General features: G+C 41.0%; 1 protein-coding gene across 1 annotated transcript in view; it reads left to right on the top strand.

The window, feature by feature from the left end:
* The first annotated feature begins 6,162 nt into the window (after positions 1–6,162).
* LOC102304841 (leucine-rich repeat and immunoglobulin-like domain-containing nogo receptor-interacting protein 3) overlaps positions 6,163–20,948 on the top strand; it is a 43,441-nt gene continuing 28,655 nt past the window's right edge. The window contains exon 1 of the mRNA XM_005920509.3: positions 6,163–6,657. The gene's annotated coding sequence lies outside the window, so the exon portion shown is untranslated. The remainder of the gene's footprint in view (positions 6,658–20,948) is intronic.

Below are 20,948 nucleotides of genomic sequence, written 5' to 3'. Positions count from 1 at the left end.
AAAAAATAGAGTTGTTCAAGATGAAGCTGTTGACCAGTGGCATGTCTTAACATTTAAAATAAAGTCTTCTTAACAGTAAATTCACTCCTTCCTATATCTTTTTCTGCTAAACACAGAACCCACTGAAAAACAGGGTCCTGAAGGCTTGTGTTAGCCATAGCTGAGTTTTGCGTGGACTCTTAGTTTAGTTCATACCACACTAGAGTTATATTTGGAAGAGAGTATAAAGTACCTCTTAATGTAGACATATGGAGTCTTGTGCACAGAGACTCTGTGAAAACTTAAGAGCTACATCTCAGGCTCTACATGCCTCAGTTAGCACGTTAAACGCTACCGTGACATGACAGTACAATTAGAAAAAGACTGAAGAAGTATGGCTTGTTTAGAAGTGTTGCCAGGAGAAAGCCTTTTTTCTATTAAAAAAAAACAAACAAACAAACATGCCAGCACAGCTTGCATCTGAACAAATTACAAGACAGATGAGACCAAAATGGAGATGCTTGGTCATAATGACCATAATGCACAGCACCACGTTTGGCACAAACAGCGTAAACACCTCATACCAACTGTCAAGCACAGTAGTGACGAGGTTTTGATTTGCGCTTGTTTTGCAACCACAGTATCTGAGCACCTTGAAATCACTGACTTGACCATGAACTCCTCTGCATACCACAGTATTCTAGAGTCATATGTGAGGCTGTCCATTCAACAGCTAAAGTTTGGCTGAAACTGGGTCTTGCAAAAGCATGAACCAGTCAAAGTCCAGACGTTAACCTGATTGAAATGTTGTGGGGGATCTTAAGAGAGCTGTGGTAATGTAATGTTGTATAGAAGAGTGGGCAAAACGTCATCCACAACGAAGAAGAGCTTGTTAACTATGAATCAGATAGCCAGTGGTTCAATCCTTGGACCTTAGAGTAGGGGGTTGATCTGCACCCCAATTTTCCTACGCCCCTGTTTCACACACCCTGCCACGTAAGGGGGGTTTGTTTTTTTCTGCCTGTCCTACCTTAAACATTGTCAGACTGTATACCGCTTATGATGTAATAACTGAAATAACACAAACAGAATTGAAGAAATAAACAGATAAAGCCTGAACAAGAGGAGCCTGTAGAGAAATTATAGAACTGATCTTGGAAAAGAAAAATGTGTTTGGCACAGCAGTGAATTCAGATCAAAATTCAAATTGCAAAAGCTGCCAGACAGGACAGGATTAAAAACAAACAAACTAAAAAACTCACTCCTTATACAGATCACTGAAACAGAAGTGCCAAACTATGTTTTTGTGTTGTAGCATTTCTCCTTTTGTTGCTTAGTTACGTAGCTGGGTTTAACACATTGTTTTGCTTGGTTTTGTTTCATGTATGGATTAGGTAGCACTGTTTCTTCAAAGATAGTTGGATTTTTCTGTTGTTTGCTGGCTGTGGTTCATGTCAAAGTCCTCTGCTTTCAGTTACTGGCATATCATTCTTGACCAAGCAGATATTAATAAATAATAGAGTAATAGAGTGAAAAAAACAAAAACAAAAAAAACCCAATGTGAGTTACTGGTAAAGTCTTACAGAAAAACAATTACTTCCAATTATTTATGCTAAAGGTGGTTGTAACCCTAAGCTATTAAATTATTGAACTATAATGGACTTGGAGAAAAAGAAGGACTTGACCTTTGCTTACCGAGCAATAAATGTGTACATTTTTAACACATAAGTCGCCATGCTTTCAGACTTTGACATCCCCAGTATAGAGTTACTTGATGGGAAATAGCTCAGGTAATACAAGCAGCTGGTGGTATTTTTGGCAGTGTACCACAGTCATGGATAAAAATTCCCCCGGCTTTTGATGGTCAGCTTTTTGAACAGACTGAAATGTAGAGAAGTTGCCAAACACAACAGTAATGGACAAGGCGGTGATTAGTTTCATGACACAGCTGCTTACAGGGGTTATAAAGACTGGAAAAAACACACACACACAGAAGAGACAGCTAATATATATTCATGTTTAATCAAATCTTCTGTTTTCTGTAAGAAGTTGCTCTTGTTGTGGAATTAATTTGCATATTTTGGAGTAAGCCTAAGCGTAAGCCTGTGATTCATGCTGTTAGCCTGAATCATTTCCAAGCGAGATAAAAAACCCTGTTGGGTTTGAACATCAAAAAAATTATGCTAAACAGCTCCATTTATTATATACATTCACCTGTATTTGGCTGGTTATACCTTCCTTGCAGTAGCTTTTAGTCACACCTAGCTCCGTTATGCAGGTTTGGTTTCCACCCGATAATTCCTTTTATATTTCTTCCAAGCCATCTGATACAATGATGTCTGACCCACGTCCCACCTGCACTCAGAATTCAAATGCCACCGTATTCTGTCCAAAATGTCAGTGCAACTTAAATTCCTCCCAAATGTGGGCTTTCGAGAAAGAAGACTGTCACTTGGGTTCAGTGTGTCACCCACAGCATTTGTAGTCTTAATGCTAACACTCTGCACCCACTGTGACGGCACATTGTGCACATATCACTGTACAACCACATGAGTGTATCCACCACTGTTTAAGGCAGACCCAAGGAATAAATTCCACAATTTTAAGTTTTTAATTTTTATTTTTTTATTCTAAAGAAGAGTGTGGTGTTCATGAAAGGTGGTAAATCTGCAGCCATCAGTCTTAGCTAGAACAATTTGTTGGAGTGAATAAATGCATATGTGGAGACAGGAAGTATCTCCTCTCGATTTTTACAGTATTTACCAGATAAACAAAACGGATCAGGATGGTTTTATGTGGAAAAAATAAAGAAAATCTACACAAAATGTATCAAATTGTTCAATAGAACATAAGTAAGCTTGGCAACTGACCAAAACAAAACCCAGGGCAAGGCTTGTGGCTACTGGGGAACTAGCCAGCAAATTAATAATGAGGCGCTCCACTGAACTCTCTAAGGAGAATCTATCCCTGTCCTATATACCCCACTTACACCAGGATCAAACCATGTATGGAAATGTATCAGTTAACTCATGTAGTTGACATTTTCATCCAAAAACAACATAAAGACATTCAAATGACCATTTCTAGACTTTTCCCACTGAAACACAAACATTAAATATACTCATTATATCTTTATATAAAACAGTACTGGTTACCCCTCTGTTTGGATTCAGCTTGGTACACTCCAAAATCCAAAACACCTGAAGTTCCTGTTTGAAAGTCTCCATCTTCACCATGGTGGTAATGTGGAGCAGAGCACAGGCTACAATCACTTTGGGAATGTAGCCGAGGAACAGTTGGCATATACTTAATACTCAATAGTGTTGGCTTTAGACTCACATCTTGAAGATAAACTATTCTGCAAGCTTGATGCGCCAGAATAGGGCTAAATGAGAATACCTCTGTAGCAGCCTAGAGTCTGTAGAGGACATGGGTTACACAGTGGCAGTGATTAAATGTATTACAGAGAAACATTTGTTTGTTTATTCTCTGGTTTTATGTTGAACCATTTGCAAAACTGGAAGATTGTTCATAAAGTACACAGCAGGAGAAAAACACAACCTGCTCTGGTGTTTCGGCCAAGTGACACACATTTGGCTGAAATACAAGCAAATGATATTTTCGCAAGATGTCATTCTATTTATCTGTTAAGAAGTGTATAAAAATGAAATAACCTCTTTATTTAACAAAACAGTTACATAGCTGAGAAACTTAAACCTTAAAAAAGAAAACAACTCATGGCTGTCTGTGACAGGCAGACGACCAACCTCGGCTCGACGTGTGCTGCATATTTACTTAGTTGATTTAATTAGTTTCACTGTCATCAGATGAGAGCAGTTTTATGCCGACAGTCACTATAGCAGAGGAAATATAGCTAGGTTTTATTCTCAAATTTTAATTTTGTTACATACATGTTGTGTCTTCTTGGGCCTCATGCAAACAGGTTTAGAGATCTGTTGATGATCATTTGGCAATCCCAAAAAAAAAGTCTTATTCCCAGACTTTTTGATGAGCAGTGACTATGACTTGGGTGAAAAGTCTACACCAAAAAGCTTGGGATTGCTTTGGTCACTAGCAGATGGTTACAGTTGCACATATTTTGCTTGAAACACGTCAACTTGTCTGCAAACACTGATTATGTATTCTCTGAGCTGTAGCAAAACTTGAAAGCAGTGTGCAAAAAAAAAAAGACGGAAATGAAGGAAGCCTTACTTCTGCTATCAACACATATAAAAAAGCAGACTTTTACTTTTAAGGCAGACTTTCCGTCTTTCTGGATTGCTTTGAACTCACAGTTTCTCCACCACTTGCCAAGTAGTTTATGAGTGTTTGCAGACAAGCTGGCCTCTTACATGCAAACTATTGGTCACCGCAGAGACCTATAATAATGAGAAACATTAAATAATTCAAGCTTTCAAGTCAGTGAAGACTCTTTCACAATTTTAAGACATCTTGTTAATTCAGAGAAAAGACTCATTTCTTGTCAAGTAAATGCAATACACTTGCATAGATATCATAATAGTATCAATTGATACTACAGCAAGTATTAGAATTACTGGAGAGTCTTTACATTACAGTATATAGCTCCTTGAGGAAAGTGTTGCTAAGGAAGGAAGAAAAGAATCCATCCATCTATGCAGTCTAGACAGAAATGCCCAAAACTCCCTGTCCCCAGCTACCTCCTCCAGCTCATCCGGGGGACACTGAGGTGATCTCAAGCCCGCCAGCAGGGAAAATCTCTCCAGTGTGTCCTGGGTCCACCCCGGGGAGTCCTCCCAGTAAGACATATCCAAAACACCTCACCCAGAAGGCATTCTGGTTAAAGAAGTTTTTTTTTTAGTTATCTATAATATTATCTATAATGTTTTTGGGGGTTCAGCAAAGGAAGAACACGTGATCTGATGTTTTAATGTATGTGTGCGGGCAGGCAGGTCAGATTGGCTGAGAGGTGGGAGTGGTAGGTGTTTGCTGGACTTGGCCTCCACCAGGCATCATGACTTGCCCAACCCCTGGCCTCGGGGTCACAGGCCAGACTTCTCCTTTCCTGTGATGAGCTGTTAACTGACCTCAGGGGCAGTCAGGCTCGAAGAATGGGTTTCTTTGTGTGTGTGTGTGTTTCAACCTCAGTTCCCTGTGATCTGATCTACCCTGACAAGGCAACAGGACCGAACAATAAAAATGTCTATTTTCCTCCTCTCTCATTCGCTCCCTCTCTCTGCATGCTCCAGGCAAAATGGGGGAGGTGATTAAACAGAACAAACTCACTGGAAGAATGACATTTCATCATAAATCCTCTTTTTGTATATTATACTCACCATTTGTCTTTAATCAGGAGCAGCTTGGTGCTATTTGGTATAGAGCTGCTGCAGCAGGATGCAACACCTTCATGCCTTTATTTTAAGATTTAAAGGTCACCTTTCACATTCCCACTGTTTAGCATGATGAATTGCAGTTGTTCCTAGGTCAATGCTAATAAGAAGAGGAGATTGGACCTCTGCACCGAGGGTATTTGAGGCTAGGTCTCAAAGAATTTGGAGTTGGACTTTTCACAAATGCAACTCTAGCCCAAAATGACATATACCTCACCATCTGATTCAGATGTAGCCACAGCAGTGAATGGCCCTTATCATTTGTTATCAAGCCCATGCACATTGTCAGTCGGCACTTTCCTCTACCTGCTGGCACCCTCGCAAGGCTGTTATCATTCAGTGCAATCAGTGATAAAAAGAGAGCAACCTAGATGATGTAGGAAACGACTACGAATCGTGTAAAGGAGTAAATTAAAATACTGGCAAATTGAGCTCGATTAACTGTGATTTACATGTACAACCCATGTTTGCTGGATTATTAGAAAAGTCTTAGAATTACCTTTAATATTACTGTTTTCTAAATGACTGCAGTACTAGCAGTAGTAGTAGGAGCACTACTAATCCTCTTATCTATTCTTACAAATACATCTGCTGTTTTTCTGTCTTCTAATCTTTGCTCTCATTCTTTTTATTCTTTATCCAGCCCTGTTGTTTAGAGGCTCCCTCAGCCATACGCTCGGCAGCACACTGAATTGTGAATCCTAACAGCCTGAGCAGTAGCAGATAGAGAGTGACTGAGAAAAGTGAGGGAGGGAGGGGGTTGGGGAGAGATAAAGAGCGAGAGAGCAGCGAGAGAGAGGTGAGAGAGAGAGAGAGATGAAAAGCATGCTAAACGAGAAAGAGGCGCTCATACTGAAGGAGGCAGAGGCAACAGCAACAGCACACTCCTTTCCCCATTCCTCCCTCTCTTTTCCTCATAATCCCACAGCCATACCAGAGGGAGATGAAGGCTACCCTGACCAGCTGATGAGGACCGGCTGAAAGAGAGGAAAGTCTCAGCGTGAGCCCCCCTTCTTATTTTGGGACGTTAATCAACAAGGAGTGAACGGAGGCGCGTACACACGAGCGTGCCTGCGGGAGGGAGGGAGGGAGAAGGAGAGAGAGAAGAGGGGGATGAGTGGTACGTTTGGTACAGCTGCTGATGCCAAGGTCTGAGAGTGAGACAGACTGAGGGAGACCTGAGGCTCGGAGGGCTCGCACGTGCGGAGCGGCGTCAGAAACTTGTGGGCAACGAGGACAGGAAAACAGATTCACATACGCACACAGCTGGACAGATGAGGAGGGATCAGGGACCACGCTTCAGCCCTGGGTATGTTAACTTGTGCAGAACACACGCACACACACACACGGGCATGTACATCTTATCCTCAACAGCCACTGTGATTTTTTCAAATAGAGCGCAGACACACTTGAAATGCAACAGTACACGTTTGCTGGGCTTAAGGGTTGACGACTACCCATCCTGACAAGGCTCCCTACTTGCCCTTAGATACTTGCAGGAAAGAAAAGAGAGTGAACAAGAGAGGTTATGTGTGTGTGTGTGTGTGTGTGTGTATGTGTGTGTGTGTGTGATCATGCTTTCTTACTATCGCCTATCTGAATTGTGCACTCAGCTAGAGGCATTTAAAAAGGCTTCACAAGCTGACCAAGTGATGAATGTTAATAAACCTTCACTGATGGAATGCTGTCATGTTTCACATCGCCCGACTCTTCTAGTTATAACATCGCTCATTACATTACCTACATGAGTTATGCGCTCTGCTCACAGTCTGCAGTCTGTTTTTTTTTTTTTATCTGAAATGATAACCTGGCTGAAAAACAGCTGAAGTGAGGACTTGTTTGCTCACTCTGGTCTGAGACATGAATAGCTCTACTTTACCCATGCTACACTGCAGGATGCCATGTGTGGTAACGTGTCATGCGTGGTCGTGTGTTATGTCATGTTGTGGCAGGGGGCATATGGCAAGTATGTCTTAGGTGCTTTAGCTATCAGCCCCCCCTTTTTCTTTGAATCTAACACCCCCCGCCTCGTTCTCAGTCTCATTCCTTTTCCACCATCTTCCTCCTTTCTCCATTTCCAATTATAGACTGTCACCTCTCTCCCTTTCCTCCTGATCCTATCTCCTGTTTCATTCTCTTGCTAAGCAATTACCTTTACCTGAATCTTCCCCTCTGGACATCATGGCTGGCTGGTTTTTCTGTCTGTCTCCTCAACAATGAAAGTGAAGGATAGGTGGTCATTTCATGGCCATTTTTTAATGGTTGCCTGAACCATGAGCAAAGGAGCAGCAGTGAAGCATGAGCACACAAGCCACTTCATGTTAATACCACTCAGATAGATCTGGAACAGATACATAAATATGAAGCTCAATCTGGGAGGAGGGGGGTGTTCAGTGTACAGATGAATTATGCCTCTAATCATGGAATCAGCTCATTACTTCCTGCTCCTCATTAACTTGTTTGGGTTTCTAACTTTATCGCTGCTCGGTCTTGTCTTCCTGAAAACTAAACAGGAAAAAGAACTCACTCAGACACTGCTGGCAGGCAGATAGCTCCCAGCATACAGGCAAACTTGCTGTTTGTGTCTGAGAGTTTTTTCTGCACTCACGGACTCTTCAGCTACCTCTATTCCTATTGCTTTACCCTCTTTCTATAATCGCCACTGGTAATGAGCCAGCCTTCACACACGTATACAAAGACATGCACTTATTCCCACCTTCCCACCATCAGTATGACCCTTTAAGTGCAGACGCTTGCCAACTACCTGAAGCATAATATCGCTGTCCTCTCTGCTGCCAAGTCTGCGTAGTGTGTGAAAAGACCAAGACTGGAAATGAGACACTGTTGAATCAATGAGAAGTTAGATAAGAGAAAGAGAATGTCACGAATAGAAGGATGAAGAAGGCAAGCGTGACATAAAATTAAACAGGAGGAGATTAAAGTGATGTAGTGAAAGGCTCGTCAGAGGGATATTTAGGACAGAAAGGGCCGGGAGTGTGACAGGAAAGTGGGAGAATGTGGGTGGAACTGTTTGGCCTCTGTGTTGACAGGTGCTTATTGCAGATGTGTTTTTCCAGTGAGTGGACATGCTGGCAACGTGATAGTTTTCAGCCACCCGTGGGGAAGAAGGTGATGAAAAAGAATGAAGAGGATGAGATCATTGCTGGAAACAAAATCTTTACAAAAGAAAATCGTTTTTTGTACAAGTTGTATTTTATTTTAACTTTTTTCCCCATTATTCCATGTTATAGTAGGTGGGCACAGAGCTTGTAAAGAAGACAACTGACTTTCCAAACACCTTTATTTAGTGGTAGAAATGAGCTTATCTGAAATGTCTGTGATAAATCCACATTAAAGAAAAAGACTTATTCGCCCACATCTACGCCAATTACCATACTTTTCCGAGCAGACGTGCTTTTGCGAGTTTGACTGTTGTGTGGACATATGTCTGTCTGGAAGGGGAAACACTAAGCACTTGAGAACATTGTAAGGTTTACATGTAAAAACTAATATTGTATTTAAAAATTTACCACAAGCTTCTATGCTCATTACTTTTAAATATATTGCCTTTTTAAATTGGTTGCTTCTTTGTGAAACACCCTGTCCTCTCAGAAAATAGAAGTTACTCCTCCACACATGTGAGACTTTTTAACTAAACCTAACATAGACCTGATAGAGCTGAGATCACAATGTTTAATGAACATGAATGCCTATTTTAAGCCTTACAACTCAGCATTATTATGTGTGGGCTGGGTACCTTTGACATTTAAACCAGTACCGGAACCTGGACTTAAGTACCGCCATCCAAAATTACCTTTTGTCGATTCGGTTAGCTGTTGTCTGCTCCTCCTTTATTACAATTTTGAAATGTTGTCAAACAAAATAAGTCAACATTCCACTATTGAAAGATTTGCTTATCTATAACATTTTACACTCTACACCAGCTGCCTTGGTCGACAGTGTCTGTGTGTTAACATCACTGTCACATGCTTTGCAAACTACTATGGGAGTAGATGATTATTGGTTACGGTTACACGTTAGGTTACGTACTATCTCAGGAAGTAGAGTATGTTGTCTGCCAGCCAGTTGGAATGTCAGTGGTTCCATCCCTGTATCTGCATCTTCAAGTGTCCTTGTCTCATGTTCAACTATCTTATTGAACTCCAAGCTACCCCGGATGCATTTGTGGGAGTGTGTGTGCTTAGATGCAGTCCGTTGAATAGCAGATTGCATTTTGCGTTACAAACATTGCAGAGTAAAAGTGTAACCACATCTGAGTCGATTTTCAACTCGCCACGGCCTCATATGTTTTTTTGTTCTTCAACACATCGTCTCACTTGCTTTCTTCTTCTTTGACTCCCTCTGTTATCGCAATTTGACACTGGCTGATTTTGTATGAATTTTTAGTCGTAGTACTGATGCAATTTGATTTATACCCTAAAAAGTACCAGGTTCCTCTACCTGGCCCCAATTTCTCATTCAGCTCATTTACATCAGCAGCACACTTTCCTTTCAATGAACAAGCTCTTTTTTTTTTCTTTTTTTTTTGCCTGTCAATGAACAAGCTCTAACGTGACCTTTAGCACTGAGCTAAAGATTTCCTGGAGATGGTAGAGACCAAAACTGGAGCTATAAAGATGAATTTGTCAGATGGCTAGAAAGTGTGACTGTAAGTGAATGACTGTGTTTCTCTGACACTGAAGAATCTGTACAGTTGTTTTCCCTCCAGGGTGGTCAAGGTACTAGACTTTCAAACTCAATACCAATATCCAGGAAAATACTCAATGCTTGATACAGTTTTTGAAAATTTTGACCCCATCCTGCAAGAACAGAAGTAATTGCAAGCAAGTCTTATTTTGAAAAATTGAACCAGACGCTGCCTGTATTTTAAAACTGACCTCACAACTGGCTTTAAAAAAATACGAAACACATTTTGAAAAATTATTGCAAAAGTAGAAAAGTTTATCATCTTGTTCACATCTTCCCTGCAGTGTCTATCTCACCCACTGTCCTCACTGCTCCACCTCAGTCTACAGCTTTTCTCCTCAGCTCTTCAAGACTGAAGTTGTCTGATTCGGCTGCTGTGCTCCAGATTTCTCTCTTTATTTGCCTGGATTAGTTCTCCACACATTCATCTATGGTTTTCTTGCTGGTCTGCACAGTGAGAAACTTCTGACTGTGCCCATTCTCCACATGTCCGTAATCTGCTCTGTCACGGCTCAATATTCCACCCGTGATCTGTTCAGCCTACAGTAATTATTTATCTTTTATTTAACTACAGTCAACTAGCTACTACGTTAAGGATAACAGGTGGCTAGTGTGGCTACTGGTTAACTGCTAATAGTTAGATGGCTAATATTGACATGTGGACTTCCATGCTGTTGAAACGGGACCTTTACAGACCTCTGATAGTGTTTCAGTGTTATGAATGTCCAGTATTTCACCTGTTATTGAGGGGAAGAGCTTTGTGTCTACTTGTTTGTGTGAAGTTGTTTACACTGTTTGTTGTAAATGAGTGACTCCGGTATTAATTTTAGCATTGATTAATATCTGAGTATCGATTTTTATTTATTTATGTATTATTGACAACTCTACCCCTTAGTACCAAATATTTACCAAAAGAATGTGTCATCATCTGTAGGATAGTGCACTTATTGTGTTAACTATATGAGGCGCTCGTACCCCCAAAGTTGTTTTTACATCTTGATGTGCAGGTTGGTAAAAATCAACAGTTTTCTTTGTTTCAGAATTTTTTTCAGCTTCTTGCAGATCAGCCCTCAATTTTGTGAGCACTGTTGTATTCTCACCAATACCAATCATGGAGGAATAAGATATATGTGAAAGGATCAAGCTTCAGGGAGCAAAATTTGAGCATTATGTGTCCACCGGAGGAGACGCGTGAAAAGAGGAAAGATTCTTGTGCAATGAAAGGATTTGATTGAGACGATGACCGGGGGTATGTGGGCGTGCTGAAAGAGCTTTTGATGTCAGTGTGTTGATTTTGTGTTTGTGTGTTTTTTTTGTTTGTTTGTGTGTGTGTGTGTGTGTGTGTGTGTGTGTGTGTGTGTGTGTGTGTGTGTGTGTGTGTGTGTGTGTGTGTGAGAGAGAGAGAGAGAGAGAGAGGACAATAGTCAACCTTGAGGTTAAGAATGAGGTCCAGCATGGCGGATTGTTTTTATTAGATTGCTCGATCGCGAATGAGGTGATTGCACGGACAAGGGCAGAGAGTCACATCCACACCGCCCACGTCTGCCCACACACACGCACATCCATGCTCAGCTACACACACAAAAACACACACACACAATAAAACACCAGTCCTTATTAAAGTCTTGAATTGCAGTACGGAGGCTCATGTTGCATTAGAGGTCGCTCAGAAACTGAAGTTAATGGTCTTACTTCCAGTATCATTCAGCGTGTGTTCTGTGAGGTTATTAGGCCTTTAAGGTGCTGGCCGCTGGTGAAGCCTCCCATGTACAGCGTAAAGTAAAGGGCATGATTCCAGTCAATAATGAACAAGCAGGCGGCTGCTGCAGGCCAAATAACATGCAGGTGAAAAGTACAACACTTCTGCGGCCTCAGCCTCCTCCTTCTTTCACTTGCTGTTTCTCTTTCCTTCACTTTTTCCTTCGTGATGAATTATTCTTCCCCACACTTTTGCCCTGTTTTCTTCACGCTGCCCTTTCACTTTCCATTTCTCCTTCTTTAATTTACTTTCTCGGCTGCATTTTCTCAGACATGACCCCTGAGCGCTCCAGGTTCTGCTGTTCATTCACTATGCACACGGTTTCTGTCTCTTTTGTCTCCCTGCTGCTTGGGTCTGATAGGAAAAGTTTTAAGGTCACCTGCTATCTCTTGCCTAGCTCTCATAATGAATTAGCATTTGGCTTTGCTTCATTATTCAGTCTGACACAACCATCCCTTGAGTTATTCTCAATGTCTTTACAATTAAACGCTCAAATTCAATTTAGCCATGATTAAGTAACTAAATCTCTCCTTTCTAATTACAAAACTCTCCCCTGCTGAGAGATACAAAGTCCTTAAAGGTGTGTCCATCCCATTTTCATGTTAAAGAGTTTAACACCAGCTTGATAGAGCCACGAAAGAGTCTCATTTTGCCGACATTAAGTGCTTGTCTTGTCTTTTAAAAGAAACCTTTCATTGTTGCATGTGTGTGGCGCTTTTGTCTTCCTTGACACCTCACTCTGAACACTCCTAATAAGGTTTCTTGCTCATCCACACAGAGCAGAAAAATAACTGTTGAAGACAAACAGCCTTTTGTGGCAGCATCGCATAACTGCATTTAATGTCACACTCTGCCAACAGCTATTACTATCACAGTTCTCATTCAAAACAGAGAAAAAGGAAGTCATGGAAATACAGAGACTTTGTGTTGACTATGAAAAATACACAGTTTGGCTCTTAGAGTTGTCACATTAAAGCTAGCAGTTAATGACCTTGAACAGGCAGCGCTGTGTTGACGCTTACTGTGATTCTCTATAATATCTGCAAATTTCATTTCATTTGTATTCAACCGGCATTTGAAATACATAAAAATGAACATAAAAATGAGAAGAGACTGTTTTGCACCAGCACATCCAGACTTATGTCATCAAACCAGTAGTTCACGGCAATCTCCACACCTCCACCTGTTTACACCATTGCATGACTTTTGATTCTAAATTTTCTCCAGAGTTTTATCATCTCTCAAAAACCAGACGTCTGGGTACTCATCACTAAGCAACAATGTCTTTGTTATTCAAATCAGCCTGCTGTTGTGCTCAATCAACGGCTGTTTCCACTGTCCAATTGGCCAATTAGAGCTGTACAGACGGGGTTAGTAGCAGCACAGAGCTAGCAGTTTAAGAACATTCATGAAAGGAGTTGCCACATTAAAAGAAAACAAGTGGTAAGACCTGCACCTTTGTAAATAATGAGCCAGCATCCCACATTAACTCATCAATACTACTCAGACCTCAAGAGAAAACCAGATAGCTTCTGGTATCCAAAAGAGAAATCTTTTCCCCCGCCTGCAGATATCTGTTTACACAGATTTGTGTACCAAATGTACCAAATCTAAAATTAAAGTGTTTATTTGATGAAGTGAAAAACATTAATCTCTCATGAGAAATCAGCACTGTGGCTTATGTTTCACATGAATTTTACACTGGCAATCATTACTGAGTGGTTTGGAGAAAAGCAACCAAACAAAAAACAGCTTGGATTCAGGAGAAAGACGGATGGCTGCCCCTCTCTGATCCTGATCTGGCAGAGGTTTCTTCCTGTTAAAAGGGAGTTTTTCCTCCCCACTGTTGCCAAGTTCTTGCTCATAGCAGGTCATCTTATCGATGGGGTTTTTTTCTGCATTATTGTAGTGTCTTTACCTTACAACATAGAGTACCTTGAGGCGACTGTTGCTGTTAATTGGCGCTATATAAAAACATTTGAACAAAACTAAGACAAACTTAAAAGAAAAAACATACATATACTTTTTTGAGCAATGTAGAGAAGCCAACACATAAAGAGACCATGAAGACCATTGGTTCTCAAATAAATTAGTATGTCAGTAAAAAGCTCTGAAAGCTCTGTGTGGCCTTTAAGTTAGGAGTAATTTGTGATACAACATCTGTGTGGTTACCTTTTAAATGAGACTCCAACTACCTTCAATTTCTTACTCACGGGTGTTCAGCTGAATCAGAAAGGCTGACACAAAAGCTGAGCTTGTTTTAAGCCTCACCACCTGTTGCTGTAAAAGGAACTGGTTCCAACAACTCTGTGTGTGTGTGTGTGTGTGTGTGTGTGTGTGTGTGTGTGTGTGTGTGTGTGTGTGTGTGTGTGTGTGTGTGTGTTTGTAGCAGTCCTCCCATTACTTCACCTGCATGAATAAAGGAATCGTGTTTCTCAGACTTCATTAAAAGTTGATGCAGGTCATGAAGTGTGCGGCTTTGCTCACCGCAGATGCTAAAGCAGGTCAAGGAGATAACGTTCATGCGTGCATATGTGTGTGTTTGTGAGAGCGTACCCATCCCTGCCTTTTGTTAATTGAATGTTGAATGCAGGTTAAATTGTATAATCTTATCTTTTAATAATGCAGCTGAACTAAGGATAACACACAGGATATTGTGGCTCCACGTTCTACTCTCTGCTTCTCTGCTTCTCTGTACTCCATCTATGTGTGCGAGATAAAGGAGGTGAAAGTGTTATTACGCAGTTGTGTGATAATTAATTTTTGAATTCATGTGACGCCCTGAAGTGACCTAGTTTGACATTTAAACATACTGATGTACAATATTCTCAAAACTGCTGATGCAAGTGATTGGCTTCCACTTCCAACAGTGTGTGTGTCTGTGTGTGTGTGTGTGTGTGTGTGTGTGTGTGTGTGTGTGTGTGTGTGTGTGTGTGTGTGTGTGTGTGTGTGTGTGTGTGTGTGTGTGTGTGTGTGCAATGTGTGTGATGCATTGTAGCGCCCTTTTGGCAGGGGGACGTTATTCATTAATTCTACAAGCAAGTGTGTCGGAGCCATGCAGTCATGTCTGTGTAGTAAACCTGTGTGTGTGTGTGTGTGTGTGTGTGTGTGTGTGTGTGTGTGTGTGTGTGTGTGTGTGTGTGTGTGTGTGTTCCTGTCTAGCTATCTTTGTGAGGACCGAAATCTGCATTCTGCTATACTTGTGAGAACCAACAGTCACTTGTGAGGACACACTCACTGGTCCTCACAATTTTGAAGGCCTTTTTGAGGCTCAAAATGTGGTTTTAGTGTCAGGGTTACAATTAGGTTATGGTTGGGTTTAGGGGAGGGGTTAGGGAAACCATTATGTCAATGAAGGTCCTCACTAAGATAGCTGAACGGGCTTGCGTGTGTAGGTGTGTGTGTGTCTGAAGTGCACGCTCTTTACACACATAAGGTCAGTGAGTCTCACTCGTACGCTTCATTTTCCTCTTTCTCTCTCTGTCACTCTCTTTCTCTCTTTCATCTGTGATTCTCAGTAGATGAACGACTCTCTGATCCATAAGAACTCTGTTAAGGAATGCCGTATTGCTATTGATTCCCTCTCTGATCCCTCAGTTTGTGCAGGCACAACACAAACGGTGCGGCGTTGAGAGGACGGCTCGACTGATAGCTGTGATGGAGTGCTGTGCCCCAGTCCTGCAAATTGGATTTTAATGATTCAAGTATCATTTTGTGAACACTGCTCACTGCTCCCCACAGACATTAAAATGTGATTTCCTCCACAAAAGGCAGAGAGAGAAACGGCTGGAGAGGAAAATAAAATGTTTTGGAGAAGTTGAAACGCCTTTAAGGGCAATTTACATTTGTGTGACTGTGTTTTAAATTAAAGTCAAGCTAACTTACTAAGCAATCAATAAGCAGAACTAAAACTGACAAACTGAAACTTGCAATTACCAGAACACAATATTTTTTCTTTCACTGGGAGAACTAGCTTTCACTTGATGATTGAAATGATGGGTCTTATGAAATCTAAACATTGTACAGATGAAACAAACAAAGTACGACACTATACATCATAGCTCAAGCATCTGCCTTGTTTTTCTTTTCACCCCTGCAGTCGATCACACCACATCCACCCACCAGGTGTTGTGTGGTTTTATACCTGCCATCTAGCCTTTGTTTTTCTGTCACATCATGGAAGGCTGGTTCCTCTTGTTGTTTCGCTCTTGTTGTCTGCTTCCTTGTTGTCCCAGTTTTCCACCTGTAAGCTTCAATTTGCACTTTAATAACCCACTAAAACTGTTTCTGCCTGCCTGCTCATGTCTGCACTTGGGTCCTCCTTCTTCATCTTCATGTACAAACTGGGGCAGAGTGGGCTTGTTGAAAAGGGTAGCTTTATATAATCATGATTTATAAACTACAAAACTATGACAACGATTTGAACCATACATTTCCAGTTTGGGTTCATTACTCGATAAGATCTGGAATTGCCACTTATTTTCAGTTTCTTGTGGAGCTTCTAATATTTCACTGTGGTTCTTCTTCTGATGAGATTTCAGTGAACAGTAGATGAATCAGCTAAAGGATACGATGTCTCTCTCAGGTCCTGTGCCAATTTCTGAAGAACATAACTTTCAGATGCTGTTCATCTGGTGTAGATAGTTTTTTAGTCTATCTACCCATTTATTCTTTTGTCTTCAACTTGTCAACTTAAGGACACAATGCACACCAAGACGAGATATGCCAAGGTTTTGTGCAACAGCTCTTTGGGAATCAGTTTGTTGTCTGATCTGTTAATAGATTCAGCTAAATACATGGGAACAAATGATGTGTTTTGTGACAAGCTGCTAGTAACAAACTGCTAAAGATAAAATGTTGAAATGGTAGTTACCTAAATTTTGTGTAAACACAACACTAGCTCATCACTTGAGTTAGTCTGTATAATAAAGTCTATGTATAAAGAAATGAGAGGTGGCTCAAGACTTTTGCACAGTGTTGTACAACTTTTCTAGCTTGGGCCATGCTTGAGTACTGATGAGAAACACCAGAATCAGAAGAAATGTTTTCACAACAAATCCTCTTTTTTTTTTTTTTGTTTTTTTAATCGCTTCATGAAAAAAGTACTTCATAGCTGTGGTATCATGAGTGTTTCCTCAGGCACAGAGTGAAGAAAAATCCAGTTTTCTGTAAACTGTATCTGGCTTGAATTATTTTTTTCTCACTCCTTTGGGAGTAATTAGTCTTGTTCAGTGTAGATGGACGGATTTTCTCTGCTGTCCTTCAGCGCTGACCCCCTATTCTGCACACACACATACGCACATACATTTCGCTCTGAGGGAACACAGATTCAGACATTACTTCTGCCTCACTGCTACACAAACAGGCTTGCAAAATGCCTCAGGACAGTTCACCATTGGCGTACACACATATATACACAGAGACCCACACATTCGTCCAGGGTCGTATGTTCGTCGTCACCCTTCCTGCAGAACTGGAGGCATGTGAAAGTCACTTGGGCATGCCAGCACATGCGTGTCGTTGTTGTCTTTTATGCATGTCACGTATAATGAAAGGGCCAACAGTTGAGTCACTGTGCAAATGTATTCAATATCTGTTAAAGTTCGTGTAGACCTGAAGGTTAGCTGCCTCTTCAAAGTGATTTGGTTGGCATCTCCTCTCGTTTATACAGCAAAACTGCCTCAAATCATTCACTCCATTGCGTGTTGCCTTTTAGCAAGGCAGTTGGGGCATTTTTGTTTTATTATTTGAAAGCAAAGTACAGACAATAGAGGCTGCAACCACAGAGATCGCTCTGTCTCCCTGAAAAGGTAAAACAAAGACAGCCTGAATTATTAATGTGCACATTTACATTCCCATTTATAAAGAGCAGCTCCTCATCAGCTCTTGCGTGACAGATTCTGTAGCGCCACGTGTCCCCTGACTCACTTTGTAACAACTGCTTGTTAAATTGAGGTTTGTTTAAAAAGGACACAAGCCTGTGGCAATTTGGCTCGTCTTCTGTAGATCATCTTTTTTTCGTAAATTACCAAATTGACAAAAGTTTTTCTAGGTGCTCTCTTCAGAAAAAAAAGTTAAAAGTTACACTATGCAGTGTTTTCAGTTCAGGGTAGCAAAATCATCCAAAATCCTCTTTATCATGTACTCAGTTTTCTCTTATCGTTACTATTTGTCCTCATCAAGACTTCATCATGACTAAAGATGCCAGGACATAACTTTAACACTGACCTACACTTACAGTGCTGTGAGATATCTATCCCCTTCCCACCCCCATCGCCCCACCCCATATTTCTGACACTTAAATGTTTCACATGATTAAACAAATTTAATATTAGTCAAAGAGTGAATACAAACACTGTTTTAAAATGATAACTTAATTTATTTTGGGGGAAAAAGCTAACAAAACCTACCTCTCATTATGTAAAAAAGCAATATCCATTGGTCTTGAAAAAGCCTCCAGGGATTCCAGGGAACCACAGTCAGAGCCTTTATACACAAAAGGAAGAAACTTGGAACAGTGGTGAACTTTCCAGGAGTGAAAATGACTCCAAGAGCGCACTGTCAACTCATCCAGGAGGTCACAAAAGAACTCAGAACAACATCCAAAGAACTGCAGGCCTCATTTGCCTCAGTTAAGGTCAAAGTTCATGATTCAACAATAAGAAAGAGACTGGGCAAAAATGGCATCCACGGGAGAGTTTTTGGCGATACCCACTGCTGAGCAAAAAGACCACAAAAGCTTATATCACATTTGCCAAAAAATATCTTGATGATCCCCAAGACTTTGGGAAAATTTTCTGTGGACTGACGAAACAAAAACTGAACATTTTTTTTAAAGTTTGAGTCTGATTACATCTGGTGTAAAACACAGCATTTCATAAAAAGAACATCACACCAACAGTCAAACATGGTGGTGGTAATGTGATGCTCTGGGGCTGCTTTGCTGCTTTAGAGCGACTTGCTGTAACTGATGAAAACATGAATTCTGCTCTCTACCTGAAAATCCTGGAGCATGTCCAGGTTTGTGTCCTGAAGCTTAAGCACACTTGGTTTATGCAGCAAGACAATAAAAACACCACCAAATTCACTTCTGAATAGCTGAAAAAAAATGGAAGTTTTGGAGTTATGTTCAGGTCTCTGAACATGACAGCCGCCCACCCCATATGTACAGATTCATGTCCGCATCCACTTTTAAAAGGCAAAAGATTTCACATGTGGATGTTGGAGGGGTCGGTGGTGGAGTGGATCATTTCACACCAGAGAGCCAAGTTCGAGTCACCTCACAGATTTTCAACTCATTTTGAAGTAAATAATTCTCTTGGTTATTTTTAGCCATTAAAAACTGCTTGGTTTAGAAAAAGATATTGGTTTGCGGTAAAATGCAACAGTTACCACATCTTTTAAGGTTTTGTTGCCATGGTGATGCCTCCTTGCTTTTCTCAGGACAAAATACATGTTTCTGAAATTAATATCATTCATATTAAATTCAAAACTTTGTACTCACTGATACAAAAAAGATGAAAAAAACTTGAATTCATGAACATCTGGGCTAAGAGGCTGAATGTTTTTCCTGCTTTTCTCCAGTTTCTCGCAGCATCAAAACAACATCCTAGGCTTTTGTTTCTTTCTGGGACACTGACAAAAATATCAACAGTTTTTCTTCATGGTAAAAAAAACAAAAACAAATCCAATCTTTAATCTTTGTAACACATTGTGGCTATAAACAACCTGTAATGCAACACTCTTACACTGTGTTATCCTCAGAAAATACAGGCTGTCTTATTCCGCTAACATCCAGTCCTTTAATATTGATGAGCATTATGATCTGACTCAGCCATGACTAATAATAATGGGAGAGACACAACTTGAACCAAATTTTTAACAGTTTATTAACCAAACAAAGCAAAAAAAAAAACCCCAAACAAACAAAAAAAACGTAACAATATTTAATGTGTTAGTCAGTGTTAAAAGTGTGTCAGCAGCTGGATGAGTGATCAAACATGAAGCGTGTGTTGTTGTGTAGGGTAAGCAGGCTAAAGCCAAACAAACAAATACAGTGGTGCTGGGTGAATGAAGAGAAAGATGAAAGCTGAGACACCCGGCTCTTATATGCTCCAGGGAAGCTGGCCGGGCACTCTCAGTTCTACTAATTAACCCCACCTACCAGGAACCTGCCAGATAACACAGAGAGACTACAGGGAAAAACAGCTGGACCATCACAAACATGAGTTCACTTGGGGATGTTGTTCATGTAATCACACTCATTTAATATAGTTCTTTGGAACCATTCACCAACTACAAGTAGTTAGCATAAACAATATTAAGCTGCTCCACAACGGAAGTAATTAGCAGCAGCATGTTGACCAGAGACCACAGAGCGTGAATGACGTTTGGCGAGTTCAAGCAAGCAAGTGCGAACGAAATAGCTGCTGGTGACGCAAAGTGCACAGGACCCCAGATCAACTTTTTTCCAGGCAAGCGATTGCAGCAACTACCAATGAGAGCAAAGGATACTGTTGATTTACATGCAACCTGCTATCAACTAGGGTTACCTAGGCAACCAGAGGATGGAATGTCAAACAGAGCCTGGTTCTTCCTGTGTGGACTTACATGTGGCCTTAGGTAGTCAGCTAAATATCAGTCATGTGACCAAGGTGTGGGTCTCTTGTTCAGTCATGACCAAGCAGTAGCCTGTCTGAGTTTCTCCTTCACCCACTCACTCACGATTCTCGGTCAGTCCTTCGGCGGTGGTGAGTCTCTAATTTGAGAGGACAAGAATCTGTGCAGTGAATAGTTTGGTGTGATGGCTAAGTTTACCTACAACACCCTTTGAATGTACCATGACTGGGCTTTTTAATCCCCATAGTGTGGTGTTCAGTTAGCATTTGATTCTCTCTCCTTTCAGTTTTCCTCGCCAGGTGTCAGCCTCCCTCTCAGCTGATTCTTGGTTGATGTGGCGTGTGCTATGGCTTCATGTTTTCGTGTGGGTTTTTACACAAAAGCTCCCTTTGAAATATTTATCTCCCAAACCTGTGCACCCTTTCCCCATTTGAGAGCCTTGTTCTCCCCCTGTCTCTGCCCCTTCCCGTTTCATCTTTGTTTCACACTTTTTCGCGCTCACCGCATATCCCGAG

This window comes from Haplochromis burtoni, unplaced genomic scaffold (genome assembly GCF_018398535.1).
Source record: "Haplochromis burtoni strain Fernald_Lab_line unplaced genomic scaffold, NCSU_Asbu1 Contig_41, whole genome shotgun sequence".
NCBI lineage: Eukaryota > Metazoa > Chordata > Actinopteri > Cichliformes > Cichlidae > Haplochromis > Haplochromis burtoni.
The sequence above is the reverse complement of the archived record's forward strand: the minus strand, read 5'-3'. Positions and strand labels throughout refer to the sequence as shown.